Source organism: Mustelus asterias, chromosome 13 (assembly GCF_964213995.1).
Source record: "Mustelus asterias chromosome 13, sMusAst1.hap1.1, whole genome shotgun sequence".
NCBI classification, from domain to species: domain Eukaryota; kingdom Metazoa; phylum Chordata; class Chondrichthyes; order Carcharhiniformes; family Triakidae; genus Mustelus; species Mustelus asterias.
Window position 1 is genome coordinate 108,156,439 of NC_135813.1, and position 15,698 is coordinate 108,172,136.

The 15,698-nt window shown below is 45.1% G+C and overlaps 1 protein-coding gene across 2 annotated transcripts in view; it reads left to right on the plus strand.

The window, feature by feature from the left end:
* setd1ba (SET domain containing 1B, histone lysine methyltransferase a) overlaps positions 1-15,698 on the plus strand; it is a 191,686-nt gene that overhangs the window by 143,936 nt on the left and 32,052 nt on the right. The window lies entirely within an intron of this gene.

Below are 15,698 nucleotides of genomic sequence, written 5' to 3' on the forward strand. Positions count from 1 at the left end.
TGATCTTTTTGTGGACTCAGCTCCACTTACCCGCCCGCTCACCATAACCCTGAATTCCTAAATTCAAAAATTTATCCTTGCCTTAAAAACATTCAATGAGGGAGCCTCAACTGCTTCACTGGGCAGGGAATTCCACAGATTCACAATCCTTTGGGTGAAGAAGTTCCTCCTCAACTCAGTCCTAAATCTGCTTCCCCTTATTTTGAGGCTATGCCCCCTAGTTCTAGTTTCACCTGCCAGTGGAAACAACTTCCCTGCTTCTATCTTATCTATTCCCTTCATAATCGTATATGTTTCTATAAGATCTCCCCTCATTCCTCTGAATTCCAATGAGTATAGCCCTAGTCTACTCCCTCTCTCCTCATAAGCCAACCCTCTCAACTCCGGAATTAACCTAGTGAATCTCCACTGTACCCCCTCCCGTGCTAGTTTTTCCTTTCTCAAGTAAGGAGACCATAAATTGTACACAGTACTCCAGGTGTGGCCTCACCAGCACCTTATACAGCTGCAATATAACCTCCTTGTTTTTAAACTCCATCCCTCTAGCAATGAAGGACAAAATTCCATTTGCCTTCTTAATTACCTGCTGCACCTGCAAACCAACTTTTTATGACTCATCCACAAGGACACTCGGATCCCTCTGCACACCAGCATGTTGCAATTTTTTACCATTTAAATAATAGTCCATTTTGCTGTTATTCCTACCAAAATGGCTGACCTCACATTTACCAACATTGTACTCCACCTGCCAGACCCTTGCCCACTCACTTAGACTATCTATATCCCTTTACAGACTTTCAGCGTCCTCTGCACACTTTGCTCTGCAACTCATCTTGGTGTCATCTGCGAATTTTGACACACTACACTTGGTCCCTAACTCCAAATCATCTATGTAAATTGTAAACAATTGCGGTCCCAACACTGATCCCTGAGGCACACCACTAGTCACTGATCGCCAACCAGAAAAACACCCATTTACCCCCACTCTTTGCTTTCTGTTAGTTAACCAATCCTCTATCCATGCTAATACATTACCTGTAACACCATGCACCTTTATCTTATGCAGCAGCCTTTGGCGCAACACATTGTCAAATACCTTCTGGAAATCCAGATACACCACACCCACAGGTTCCCCATTGTCCACTGCGCACATAATGTTCTCAAAGAATTCCACCGAATTAGTCAAAAATGACCTGCCCTTCATGAACCCATGCGTCTTCCCAATGGAACAATTTATATCCAGATGTCTCGCTATTTCTTCCCTGATGATAGATTCAAGCACTTTCCTCACTGCAGAAGTTAAGCTAACCGGCCTATAGTTACCCGCTTTTTGTCTACCTCCTTTTTTAAACAGTGGCGTCACATTTGCTGTTTTCCAATCTGCAGGAACCACCCCAGAGTCCAGCGAATTTTGGTAAATTACCACGAGCGCATTTGCTATTTCCCCCGCCATCTCTTTTAGTACCCTGGGATGCATTCCATCAGGGCCAGGAGACTTGTCTACCTTTAGCCCCATTAGCTTGCCCAACACTATTTCTTAAGTGATAATGATCGTTTCTAGGTCCTCACCTGCCATAGCCTTCTTGTCATCAATTTCTGGCATGTTGTTTGTGTCTTCCACTCGAAAGACCGACACAAAATACCTGTTCAATGCCTCAGCCAATTCCTCATTTCCAGTTATTACATCCCCCTTCTCACACTCTAAAGGACCAATGTTTCCTTTAGTCACTGTTTTTCATCTTATATATTTGTAGAAACTTTTGCTTTCTGTTTTTATATTCTGAACTAGATTACTCTCATAATCCATCTTGTTTTTCTTTATAGCTTTTTTCATGCCTTTCTGTTGACCTTTAAAGATTTCCCAATCCTCCAGTTTCCCACTAATCTTTGTCACTTTGTATGCATTTTCTTTCAATTTGATACCCTCCTTTATTTCCTTAGCTGATTATCTCTTTCTCTACAGTCCTTCCTTATCACTGGTATATACTTTTGCTGAGCCCTGTGAAAGATCGCTTTGAAAGTCCTCCACAATTCCTCAATTGTCCCACCATAAAGTTTTTGCTCCCAGTCTACCTTAGCCAACTCCTCCCTCACCCCTTTATAGTCTCCTCTGTTTAAGCACAAGACACTGGTATTGGTTTTTACCTTCTCACGCCCCATCTGTATTTTAAATTCAACCATACTGTGATTGCTTCTTCCAAAAGGATCCCTAACTGTAAGATCATTAATTATTCCTGTCTCATTACACAGGATCAGATCTAGGATAGCTTGCTCCCTTGTCGGTTCCATTACATACTGTTCAAGGAAGCTATCGTGGATACATTCTATGAACTCCTCCTCAAGGTTGCCTTGACTGACCTAGTTTGACCAATCGACATGTAGATTAAAATCCCCTGTGATAATTGCCGTACCATTTTTACATACATCAGTTATTTAGAAACATAGAAAAACTACAGCACAATACAGGCCCTTCAGCTCACAAAGTTGTGCCGAACATGTCCCTACCTTAGCGATTACTAGGCTTACCTATAACCCTCTATCTTACTTAAGGTCCATGTACTTATCTAAAAGCCTCTTAAAAGATCCTATCGAATCTGCCTCCACCACCGCTGCTGGCAGCCCATTCCACGCACCCACCACCCTCTGAGTGAAATACTTACCCCTGACATCTCCTCTGCACCTATTCCCCAGCACCTTAAACCTGTGTCCTCTTGTGGCAATCATTTCAGCCCTGGGAAAAAGCCTCTGAGAATCCACTCAATCAATACCTCTCAACATCTTATACACCTCTATCAGGTCACCCCTCATCCTTCGTCTCTCCAAGGAGAAAAGGCCGAGCTCACTCAACCTATCCTCATAAGGCATGCTCCCAACCCAGGCAACATCCTTGTAAATCTCCCCTGCACCCTTTCTATGGCTTCCACATCCTTCCTGTAATGAGGCAACCAGTACTCCAAGTGTGGTCTGACCAGGGTCTTGTATAGCTGCAACATTATCTCACGACTCCTAAACTCAATTCCTCGATTGATGAAGGCCAGTACACCATACGCCTTCTTAACCACAGCCTCAACCTGCACAGCTGCTTTGAGCGTTCTATGAACTCGGACCCCAAGATCCTTCTGATCTTCCACTCTGCCAAGAGTCCCACCATTAATATTATATTCCGCCATCCTATTTGACCTGCCAAAATGAACCACCTCACACTTATCTGGGTTGAACTCCATCTGCCACTTCTCCGCCCAGTCTTGCATCCTATCAATGTCTCGCTGCAACTTCTGACATCCCTCCACACTATCCACAATACCTCCAACCTTTGTGTCATCGGCAAACTTACCAACCCATCCCTCCACTTCCTCATCCAGGTCATTTATAAAAATCACAAAGAGTAAGGGTCCCAGAACAGATCCCTGGGGCACTCCACTGGTGACCGACCTCCATGCAGAATATGACCCATCTATAACCACTCTTTGCCTTCTGTGGGCAAGCCAGTTCTGGATCCACAAAGCAATGTCCCCTTGGATCCCATGCCCCCTCAAAGAACAAAGAACAGTACAGCACAGGAAACAGGCCCTTCGGCCCTCCAAGCCTGTGCCGCTCCTTGGTCCAACGAGACCAATCGTTTGTATCCCTCCATTCCCAGGCTGCTCATGTGACTATCCAGGTAAGTCTTAAACGATGTCAGCGTGCCTGCCTCCACCACCCTACTTGGCAGCGCATTCCAGGCCCCCACCACCCTCTGTGTAAAAAACATCCCTCTAATATCTGAGTTATGCTTCGCCCCTCTCACCTTGAGCTCGTGAACGTCACTCCTGATCTGGGAAAAAGCTTCCCACCGTTCACCCTATCTATCCCCTTCATAATCTTGTACACCTCTATTAGATCTCCCCTCATTCTCCGTCTTTCCAGGGAGAACAACCCCAGTTTACCTAATCTCTCCTCATAGCTAAGACCCTCCATACCAGGCAACATCCTGGTAAACCTTCTCTGCACTCTCTCTAACGCCTCCACGTCCTTCTGGTAGTGCGGCGACCAGAACTGGACGCAGTACTCCAAATGTGGCCGAACCAGCGTTCTATACAGCTGCATCATCAGACTCCAGCTTTTATACTCTATACCCCGTCCTATAAAGGCAAGCATACCATATGCCTTCTTCACCACCTTCTCCACCTGTGTTGCCACCTTCAAGGATTTGTGGACTTGCACACCTAGGTCCCTCTGTGTTTCTATACTCCTGATGACTCTGCCATTTATTGTATAACTCCTCCCTACATTATTTCTTCCAAAATGCATCTTTCTCAATAAGCCTTGCATGGGGCGCCTTATCAAATGCCTTGCTGAAGTCCATATATACTACATCTACTGCTCTTCCTTCATCAATGTGTTTAGTCACATCCTCAAAAAATTCAATCAGGCTCGTAAGGCATGATCTGCCTTTGACAAAGCCATGCTGACTATTCTTAATCATATTATACCTCTCCAAATGTTCATAAATCCTGCCTCTCAGGATCTTCTCCATCAACTTACCAACCACTGAGGTTAGACTCACTGGTCTATAATTTCCAGGGCTAGCTCTACTCCCTTTCTTGAATAAAGGAACAATATCCGCAATCCTCCAATCCTCCGGAATCTCTCCCGTCTCCATTGATGATGCAAAGATCATCGCCAGAGGCTCAGCAATCTCCTCCCTCGCCTCCCACAGTAGCCTGGGGTACATCTCATCCGGTCCCGGCGACTTATCTAACTTGATGCTTTTCAAAAGCTCCAACACATCCTCTTTCTTAATATCTACATGCTCAAGCTTTTCAGTCCGCTGCAAGTCTGCACTACAACCACCAAGATCCTTTTCCATAATGAATACTGAAGTAAAGTATTCATTTAGTACCTCTGCTATTTCTTCCAGTTCCATACAAACTTTCCCATCGTCACACTTGATAGGTCCTATTCCTTCACGTCTTATCATCTTGCTCTTCACATACTTGTAGAATGCCTTGGGGTTTTCCTTAATCCTGCCTGCCAAGGCCTTCTCATGACCCCTTCTGGCTCTCCTAATTTCCTTCTTAAGATCCTTCCTATTAGCCGTATACTCTTCAGGATCTCTAACATTGCCTAGCTCCCTGAACCTTTTGTAAGCTTTTCTTTTCTTCTTGACTAGATTCATTACAGCCTTTGTACACCACGGTTCCTGTAACCTACCATAACTTCCCTGTCTCATTGGAACGTTGCTATGCAGAACTCCAGACAAATATTCCCTGAAAATTTGCCACATTTCTTCTGTAGAACTATAGAACCATAGAAAATTACAGCTCAGAAACAGGCCTTTTGGCCCTCCTTGTCTGTGCCGAACCATTTTATGCCTAGTCCCACTGACCTGCACTTGGACCATATCCCTCCACACCCCACTCATCCATGAACCCGTCCAAGTTTTTCTTAAATGTTAAAAGTGACCCCGCATTTACCACTTTATCCGGCAGCTCATTCCACACTCCCACCACTCTCTGCGTGAAGAAGCCCCCCCTAATATTCCCTTTAAACTTTTCTCCTTTCACCCTTAACCCATGCCCTCTGGTTTTTTTCTCCCCTAGCCTCAGCGGAAAAAGCCTGCTTGCATTCACTCTATCTATACCCATCAAAATCTTATACACCTCTATCAAATCTCCCCTCAATCTTCTACGCTGCAGGGAATAAAGTCCCAACCTTTTCAATCTCTCTGTAACTCAGCTTCTCAAGTCCCGGCAACATCCTTGTGAACCTTCTCTGCACTCTTTCAATCTTATTTACATCCTTCCTGTAACTAGGTGACCAAAACTGTACACAATACTCCAAATTCGGCCTCACCAATGCCTTATATAACCTTACCATAACACTCCAACTTTTATACTCGATACTCCGATTTATAAAGGCCAATGTACCAAAGGCACTCTTTACGACCCTATCCACCTGTGACGTCACTTTTAGGGAATTCTGTACCTGTATTCCCAGATCCCTCTGTTCAACTGCACTCTTCAGAGTCCTACCATTTACCGAGTACGTTCTTCTTTGGTTTGTCCTTCCAAAGTGCAATATCTCACACTTGTCTGCGTTAAATTCCATTTGCCATTTTTCAGCCCATTTTTCTAGTTGGTCCAAATCCCTCTGCAAGCTTTGAAAACCTTCCTCACTGTCCACTACACCTCCAATCTTTGTATCATCAGCAAACTTGCTGATCCAATTTACCACATTATCATCCAGATCATTGATATAGATGACAAACAACAATGGACCCAACACCGATCCCTGCGGCACACCACTAGTCACAGGCCTCCACTCAGAGAAGCAATCCTCCACAACCACTGTACATTTCACTGTACACTCCACAACCACTGTACATTTCCCTGAGAAAACCTCTTTCCAATTTAAGCCTCCAATTTCCTGCCTCATAGCCTCATAATTGCCCTTACTCCAATTAAACACTTTTCTAACTTGTCTGATCCTATCTCTCTCCAATGCTATTGTAAAGGAGATAGAATTATGATCACTATTTCCAAAATGCTCTCCCACTGAGAGATCTGTCACCTGCCCAGGTTCATTTCCCAATACCAAATCAAGTACAGCCTCTCCTCTTGTAGGCTTATCTACATACTGTGTCAAGAAACTCCCCTGAACACACCTAACAAACTCCTCCCCATCTACACCCCTTACTCTAGGGAGATTCCAATCAATATTTGGGAAATTAAAATCTCCCATCACGACAACTCTGATTATTACATCTTTCCAGGATCTGTTTCCCTATCTGCTCCTCAACATCCCTGTTACAATTGGGTGGCCTATAGAAAACACCCAGTAAAGTTATTGACTCCTTCCTGTTCCTAACCTCCACCCACAGAGACTCCGTAGACAATCCCTCCATGATGTCCATCTTTTCTGCAGCCGTGACACTATCTCTGATCAACAGTGCCACTCCCCCACCTCTTTTGCCTCCCTCCCTGTCCCTTCTGAAACCCGGCACTTGAAGTAACCAGTGCTGTCCCTGAGTCATCCAAGTCTCTGTAATGGCCACCACATCATATTTCCAAGCAGTGATCCACACTCGAAGCTCATCCACTTTGTTCACAACACTCCTTGCGTTAAAATAGACACATCTCAAACCTTCGGTCTGAGCGCTCCCCTTCGCTAGCACCTGCCTATTCTCCCTCTCACACTGTCGGCAAGCTTTCTCTATTTGTGAGCTAACCTCCTCTCTCCCAGTCACTTCAATTTGATTCCCACCCCGCAACCATTCTAGTTTAAACTCTCCCCAGTGGCCTTAGCAAACCTCCCCGCCAGGATATTGGTCCCCCTGGGATTCAAGTGCAACCCGTCCTTATTGTACAGGTCACACCTGCCCCAAAAGAGGTCCCAATGATCCAGAAACCTGAATCCCTGCCCCCTGCTCCAATCCCTCAGCCATGCATTCTTTGTTTATTTCTCACCCCACCGTGATGTTATTATTTGGTGGCCTATAAACTACGCCCATCAGTGACTTTTTCTCCTTACTATTTCTAATTTCTACCCAATGGATTCAACCTTTTTCTTCCATAGAACCGATATCATCTCTCACTACCGCCCTGATATCATCCTTAAATATCAGAGCTACACCACCTCCCTTGCCTTTCAGTCTGTCCCTCCGAACAGTCTGATACCCCTGGATATTTAACTCCCAGTTGTGACCATCCTACAACCATGTCTCTCTAATGGCCACCAAATCATACTCATTCGCGATGATTTGTGCGGTCAACTCATTTACCTTGTTTCGAATGCTACGAGCATTCAGATAAAGTGCCCGTATGCTAGTTTTTGTACCTTCTTCTTGAATTCTAACATCTCCATTAATAACATCTCCTGAATTCTCCTTCCTTTTATCTTTTTTCCTGATTTTCGATGTAGTTGAAACCTTCTCCCCACATGATAACCTGCTGCTTTGCTTCCTATTAGAACATAGACATAGAACATAGAACAGTACAGCACAGAACCGGCCTTTCGGCCCACGATGTTGTGCCGAGCTTTATCTGAAACCAAGATCAAGCTATCCCACTCCCTATCATCCTGGTGTGCTCCATGTGCCTATCCAATAACCGCTTAAATGTTCCTAAAGTGTCTGACTCCACTATCACTGCAGGCAGTCCATTCCACACCCCAACCACTCTCTGCGTAAAGAACCTACCTCTGATATCCTTCCTATATCTCCCACCACGAACCCTATAGTTATGCCCCCTTGTAATAGCTCCATCCACCCGAGGAAATAGTCTTTGAACGTTCACTCTATCTATCCCCTTCATCATTTTATAAACCTTTATTAAGTCTCCCCTCAGCCTCCTCCGCTCCAGAGAGAACAGCCCTAGCTCCCTCAACCTTTCCTCATAAGACCTACCCTCCAAACCAGGCAACATCCTGGTAAATCTCCTCTGCACTCTTTCCAGCGTTTCCACATCCTTCTTATAGTGAGGTGACCAGAACTGCACACAATATTCCAAATGTGGTCTCGCCAAGGTCCTGTACAGTTGCAGCATAACCCCACGGCTCTTAAACTCCAACCCCCTGTTAATAAAAGCTAACACACTATAGGCCTTCTTCACAGCTCTGTCCACTTGAGTGGCAACCTTTAGAGATCTGTGGATATGGACCCCAAGACCTCTCTGTTCCTCCACAGTCTTCAGAACCCTACCTTTGACCCTGTAATCCACATTTAAATTAGTCCTACCAAAATGAATCACCTCACATTTATCAGGGTTAAACTCCATTTGCCATTTTTCAGCCCAGCTTTGCATCCTATCTATGTCTCTTTGCAGCCTACAACAGCCCTCCACCTCATCCACTACTCCACCAATCTTGGTGTCATCAGCAAATTTACTGATCCACCCTTCAGCCCCCTCCTCTAAGTCATTAATAAAAATCACAAAGAGCAGAGGACCAAGCACTGATCCCTGCGGCACTCCGCTAGCAACCTGCCTCCAATCTGAAAAATTTCCATCCACCACCACCCTCTGTCTTCGATCAGACAGCCAGTTACCTATCCAATCGGCCAACTTTCCCTCTATCCCACACCTCCTCACTTTCATCATAAGCCGACCATGGGGGACCTTATCAAACGCCTTACTAAAATCCATGTATATGACATCAACTGCCCTACCTTAATCAACACACTTAGTTACCTCTTCAAAAAATTCTATCAAATTTGTGAGGCACGGCTTGCCCTTCACGAATCCGTGCTGACTATCCCGGATTAATCCGCATCTTTCTAAATGGTCGTAAATCCCATCCCTAAGGACCTTTTCCATCAATTTACCAACCACCGAAGTAAGACTAACCGGTCTATAATTACCAGGGTCATTTCTATTCCCTTTCTTAAACAGAGGAACAACATTCGCCATTCTCCAGTCCTCTGGCACTATCCCCGTGGACAGCGAGGACCCAAAGATCAAAGCCAAAGGCTCTGCAAACTCATCCCTTGCCTCCCAAAGAATCCTAGGATACATTTCATCAGGCCCAGGGGACTTATCGACCTTCAGTTTATTCAAAACTGCCAGGACATCCTCCCTCCGAACATCTATTTCCTCCAGCCTATTAGCCTGTAATACCTTCTCTTCCTCAAAAACATGGCCCCTCTCCTTGGTGAACACTGAAGAAAAGTATTCATTCATCACCTCGCCTATCTCTACTGACTCCATACACAAGTTCCCACTACTGTCCTTGACCGGCCCTAACCTCACCCTGGTCATTCTTTTATTCCTCACATAAGAGTAAAAAGCCTTGGGGTTTTCCTTGATCCGACCCGCCAAGGACTTCTCATGTACCCTCCTAGCTCTCCTAAGCCCCTTTTACAGCTCATTCCTTGCTAACTTGTAACCCTCAATCGAGCCATCTGAACCTTGTTTCCTCATCCCTACATAAGCTTCCCTCTTCCTTTTCACAAGACATTCCACCTCTTTCGTGAACCATGGTTCCCTCACTCGGCCATTTCCTCCCTGCCTGACAAGGACATACCTATCAAGGACACCCAGTATTTGTTCCTTGAAAAAGTTCCACTTTTCATTAGTTCCTTTCCCTGACAGTTTCTGTTCCCAACCTATGCCCCCTAATTCTTGCCTAATCGCATCATAATTACCTCTCCCCCAATTGTAAACCTTGCCCTGCCGTACGGCCCTATCCCTCTCCATTGCAATAACAAAAGACACCGAATTGTGGTCACTATCTCCAAAGTGCTCTCCCACAACCAAATCTAACACTTGGCCCGGTTCATTCACACGGGGACCAATATCCTGGCCGGTAGGTTGGCTAAGGCTACTGGGGAGAATTTAAACTAGATAGGTTGGGGGGAGGGGAGCTAGAAGAGTTGACTAGGATCAAGGAACTAATTGATGGGGGGGAGGATGCAGGGGTAAGGGGAATTACAAAATTAATGGTAGAGGAGAGGGTGCAAGTGAATGAAGGCGGTAATTTAGATAAGGGAGTAGAGGGAGAGGGTGTTCGCGACTCATCAAAGCGGGTCCAGATAAAAGCTGGAATAAGGACACTTTGCCTGAATGCACGAAGCATTCGGAACAAGGTGAATGAGTTGATGGTGCAAATCAGCACAAGTGGGTACGATCTAGTGGCCATTACAGAAACGTGGCTGAAAGGTGACCAGGACTGGGAGATGAATATCCAGGGGTATCAGGCGTTTAGGAAGAATAGACAGGAAGGAAAAGGTGGTGGGGTCGCGCTATTAATAAGAGATAATATCAGGGTAGTACTGAGGGATGACATGGGCTCTGAGGAACAAAACGTGGAATCATTATAGGTAGAGATGAGGAATAGTAGAGGGAGAAAGACACTAGTAGGTGTGGTATATAGGCCCCCAAATAATAATGTTGAGGTAGGGAGGGCTGTAAACAAGCAGATAAGGGATGCGTGTAAAAACGGAACGGCAATAATCATGGGGGACTTCAACATGCACATTGACTGGCAGACACAAGTCGGTAAGGGTGGAATGGAGGAAGAGTTCTTAGAATGCTGTTGGGATAGTTTCCTTGAACAGCATGTTACGGAACCGACAAGGGAACGAGCTATTTTGGATCTGGTATTGTGTAACGAGGTAGGTAGAATTAAGGATCTTATTGTGAAGGACCCTCTGGGGTCTAGTGACCACAATATGGTCGAATTTCTGATTCAGATGGAAGAGGAGAAAGTTTGGTCTCAAACCAGTGTCCTCTGTTTGAACAGAGGGAAATATGATAGGATGAGGGATGAATTGGCTAAGGTAGACTGGGAGAGCAGGCTGGCAGGTAGGATAGCTGAGGAACAGTGGAGGATTTTTAAGGAGATCCTTTTCAGTTCTCAGCAAAAATATATTCCAGCAAAAAACAAGGATTGTAAGAAAAGGGAGAACCAGCCGTGGATAACGAAGGAAATAAAGGAGAGTATTAAAATAAAAACAGCTGCGTACAGAGTGGCCAAAAATAGTGGAGAAACAAGTGATTGGGAAAAATTTAAGAAACAACAAAGAGAGACTAAGAAAGCGATAAAGAAAGGAAGGATAGACTATGAAGCTAGGCTAGCAATTAATATAAAAAATGATCGTAAAAGTTTTTATAAATATATAAAAAGGAATAGAGTGGCTAGAGTGAATGTTGGACCCTTGGAGGACAAGAGGGGGGAGTTAATAGTGGGAAATGAGGATATGGCTGAGTCTTTAAATAAGTTTTTTGTGTCGGTCTTCACGGTGGAGGACACAAATAGTTTGCCAAATATTAACGATAGAGGGTTGGCAGCAGGAGAAATACTTAATACAATTAATGTTACCAGAGAGGCAGTGCGGGGTAGACTAATGGGACTGAAGGTGGACAAGTCCCCGGGTCCGGATGGAATGCATCCCAGGGTATTGAAAGAAATGTCAGAGGTAATAGTGGATGCGTTAGTGATTATTTATCAAAACTCGTTGCATTCTGGGGTAGTGCCGGTTGATTGGAAAACGGCTAATGTTACGCCGCTGTTTAAAAAAGGAAGGAGACAAAAGGCGGGTAACTATAGGCCGGTCAGCTTAACGTCTGTAGTAGGGAAAATGCTGGAATCCATTATTAAAGAGGAGATAGCAGGGCATCTGGATAGAAATGGTTCGATCAATCAGACGCAGCATGGATTCATGAGGGGAAAGTCGTGCTTGACGAACATGTTGGATTTTTATGAAGATGTGACTAGGGCGGTTGATGGAGGAGAACCGGTGGATGCGGTGTTTTTGGATTTCCAAAAGGCGTTTGATAAGGTGCCCCATAAAAGGCTGCTGAAGAAGATTAGGGCACACAGAGTTGGGGGTAGTGTGTTAAAGTGGATTGGGGACTGGCTATCCGACAGGAAGCAAAGAGTCGGAATAAATGGGTGTTTTTCCGGTTGGAGGAAGGTAACTAGTGGCGTGCCGCAGGGATCGGTACTCGGGCCGAAACTGTTTACCATTTATATAGATGATCTGGAGGAGGGGACGGAGTGTAGGGTAACGAAGTTTGCAGACGACACAAAGATAAGTGGAAAAGTGAATCGTGTGGAGGACGGAGAAGATCTGCAGAGAGATTTGGACAGGCTGAGTGAGTGGGCGAGGATATGGCAAATGGAGTATAACGTTGAGAAATGCGAGGTTATACACTTTGGAGGAAATAATAACAAATGGGATTACTATCTCAATGGAAACAAATTAAAACATGCTACCATGCAAAGGGACCTGGGGGTCCTTGTGCATGAGACACAAAAGCCCAGTCTGCAGGTACAACAGTGATCAAGAAGGCAAATGGGATGTTGGCCTATATCGCGAGGGGGATAGAATATTAAAGCAGGGATGTCTTGATGCACCTGTACAGGGCATTGGTGAGGCCGCAGCTGGAATACTGTGTGCAGTATTGGTCCCCTTATATGAGGAAGGATATATTGGCATTGGAGGGAGTGCAGAGAAGGTTCACCAGGTTGATACCGGAGATGAGGGGTTTGGATTATGAGGAGAGGCTGAGGAGATTGGGTTTGTACTCGTTGGAGTTTAGAAGGATGAGGGGGGATCTTATGGAGACTTATAAGATAATGCGGGGGCTGGATAGGGTGGAGGCGGAGAGATTCTTTCCACTTAGTAAGGAAGTTAAAACTAGAGGACACAGCCTCAAAATAAAGGGGGGTCGGTTTAAGACAGAGTTGAGGAGGAACTTCTTCTCCCAGAGGGTGGTGAATCTCTGGAATTCTCTGCCCACTGAGGTGGTGGAGGCTACCTCGCTGAATATGTTTAAAGCGCGGATGGATGGATTCCTGATCGGTAAGGGTATTAAGGGTTATGGGGATCAGGCGGGTAAGTGGTACTGATCCACGTCAGATCAGCCATGATCTTATTGAATGGTGGGGCAGGCTCGAGGGGCTAGATGGCCTACTCCTGCTCCTATTTCTTATGTTCTTATTTCCCAGTACCAAATCCAATGTGGCCTCACCTCTTGTCGGCCTATCCACATATTGTGTCAGGAAACCCTCCTGCACACACTGCACAAAAACTGCCCCATCCGAACTATTTGACCTACAATGGTTCCAATCAATATTTGGAAAGTTAAAGTCCCCCATGACAACTACCCTGTGACCCCCACACATATCCATAATCTGCTTAGCAATTTCTTCCTCCACATCTCTATTACTATTTGGGGGCCTATAGTAAACTCCTAACAACGTGACCGCTCCTTTCCTATTTCTAACCTCAGCCCATATTACCTCAGTGTGCAGATCCCCCACGAAGTGCCTTTCCGCAGCCGTTAAACTATCCTTGATTAACAATGCCACTCCTCCACCTCTTTTACCAGCTTCCCTACACTTACTGAAACATCTATACCCCGGAACGTCCAACAACCATTCCTGTCCTTGTTCTACCCATGTCTCCGTAATGGCCACAACATCATAGTCCCAAGTACCAATCCACGCCCCAAGTTCATCTACCTTGTTCCGGATGCTCCTTGCATTGAAGTAGACACACTTCAACCCACCTTCCTGTCTACCGGTACCCACCCTTGACCCTGATACGTTCCCCAATACCTCACCACCCTCTCTGACTTCTGGACTACAACTCCTTTTCCCACTCCCCTGACAAATTAGTCATATTAACCGTTATACTTCCCATAGTTTTACTCTTCCCTTCTCCCCAACTTGCTAGTTTAAAGTCCTTGTGACCACCCTATTTATCCTTTACCCTAGAACACTGGTCCCAGATCGGTTCAGGTGAAGACCATCCCAACGGTACAGATCCCTCCTGTTCCAATACTGATGCCAATGCCCCATGAAATGGAATCCCTCTTTCCCGCACCATTCCTTTAGCCACGTGTTAACTTCCCTAATTTTCTCATTCCTATGCCAATTTGCTTGTGGCTTGGGCAGTAATCCAGAGATTATAACCCTTGAGGACCTGTTCTTTAATTTAGTTCCTAGTGCTTGATAGCCCCCAAACAGGTCCCCTTTCCTAATCTTGCCTCTGTTGTTTGTCCCAACGTGGACCACAACAACCGGATTCTCTCCCTCCTATTCTAATATCCTTTCAAGCCGGTCAGAGATGTCCCTCACCCTGGCACCAGGCAGGCAACATACCATGCGGGACTCATGATCCGGCTTACAAAGGATGCTATCAATCCCCCTACAACTACCACTTGTCTTTTTGCTCCCCTCTCTTGAATAGCCTCCTGTAGCACGGTGCAGTGGTCAGCTAGCTCATCCTCCCTACAGCCCTTTTCCTCGTCCACACAGGGAAGTAAGTACCTCATATCTGTTGGACAAAGTCAAAAGCTGAGGCTCCTCAGTTCCTGAATTCAGGATCCCCGACCTGCCTCACTTAAATCTGGTTCTTACAGCTGTCTCTTTAACTCAAAGTACTTCATACTTGAATTTTCCTGAACCGGACCTCATTTAACTTGTTCTTTGTTTCTTTAACAAAACTGTCCTCCTGTGACATTCTTTTGGTCCCCACTTTGGGACTTTTGTTCTTTTGAGAAGTCTGCTTTCTGTAGCTCACTGGTCCTGACCAGCTACTCCTCAGTCTCGCTTACAATGAATTCACAAGTTCTTTCTGTCCGAGGGTGGTCCTTAGTTACGAAGCAACAACCCAGTTTTCCTTTAAGCCCTGTTTGCTTTCATGTCATAGAGTCTCAATGCCTGCATCTGAACCAGACTGAAGTCATTAACCCTTTCAATACAGAAACACAAAATTAAACTTAAAGCTATACCTTATTTCTAATACCCACAAATACAATTATAAATTACTTAAACCAGCTCTGTTGCCTAACAGCAGTCAAAGTATTCTGGGAAACATCATTAATGACTGAGTACAAAGACTCATCCAACTCTTAGATCTATATCACTACCACTTCTAATCAGCAGCCAGGTTTCCAGAAGATGCTAATCTGCCTAGAGAGGTAGTTTCTTACCGGTATTATAATTGATTCCAATTGAGTGGCCATCTGTGGACATCCAAAATGATGAGTCTGGAGAGAGAAGTATTAAATTCAATTTATTTTTTAAAAAGTTATGTCTTTCAGATAAAGCTCGGCACAACATCGTGGGCTGAAGGGCCTGTTCTGTGCTGTACTGTTCTATATTCTATATTTAAAAATTATATATTTCTTAAAGTAAGTTTACAGTTGGGCGGCACGGTGGCACAGTGGCTAGCACTGCTGTGTCACAGCGCCAGGGACCCGGGTTCAATT